Source organism: Seriola lalandi, unplaced genomic scaffold (assembly GCF_002814215.2).
Source record: "Seriola lalandi dorsalis isolate HSWRI2012SDOR001 ecotype SW California unplaced genomic scaffold, Sedor1 jcf7180002054913, whole genome shotgun sequence".
Classification (NCBI taxonomy): domain Eukaryota; kingdom Metazoa; phylum Chordata; class Actinopteri; order Carangiformes; family Carangidae; genus Seriola; species Seriola lalandi.
This window is the reverse complement of record NW_019525465.1, coordinates 323209-324057: the sequence shown is the minus strand read 5'-3', so window position 1 is coordinate 324057 and position 849 is coordinate 323209.

The window sequence follows — 849 nt, the reverse complement described above, 5'->3', positions numbered from 1 at the left end:
GGGGGAGGATGGAGAGTTGGCACAACACACAAGGTCAGTGTTAACCCTTATGCCCTCCTCAAATTTACTACCCTCTGGACACCTTCGTGGCCAAAAATGTACACGCACAAAATCTGCAATAAAATCCTCATACATCAATATTTTTTTCTGCTTTTTTTTTCATAAATCTCTTAAACAACTTCAAACTTGCTCAAAACTACCAAACATTCGACCATTTTCAGGATTTTAACCCTTTAAATGCCAGTTTAATTATTTGAATTATTTGATTATCTATTACAAAAAAACACATAAAACTAATTATTTTCCATATAATAAATAGTAGGGGGATGAGGCTTTGGTGGTGATTAGAGTCTTGGATATGTCAAAGATTAGCAACAAAATTGATTTGATTGCATTAGTATTTTTTACGTAGTGTCAGATTTAAAATTTACTACCCTCTGGACACCTTCGTGGCCAAAAATGTACACGCACAAAATCTGCAATAAAATCCTCATACATCAATATTTTTTTCTGCTTTTTTTTCATAAATCACTTGAACAACTTCAAACTTGTTCAAAACTACCAAACATTCAATCATTTTCAGGATTTTAACCCTTTAAATGCCAGTTTAATTCTTTGAATTATTAATTATTTATAAAAAAACCCACCAAAAAGTAATTATTTTCCATATAATAAATAGTAGGGGGATGAGGCTTTGGTGGTGATTAGAGTCTTGGATATATCAAAGATTAACAAAAAAATTGATTTGATTGCATTAGTATTTTTTATGTAGTGCGAGATACTCCCTCTGGACACCTTCGTGGCCAAAAATGCCCCATTGACTTCCATTAAAACCACATTTTTTAATCT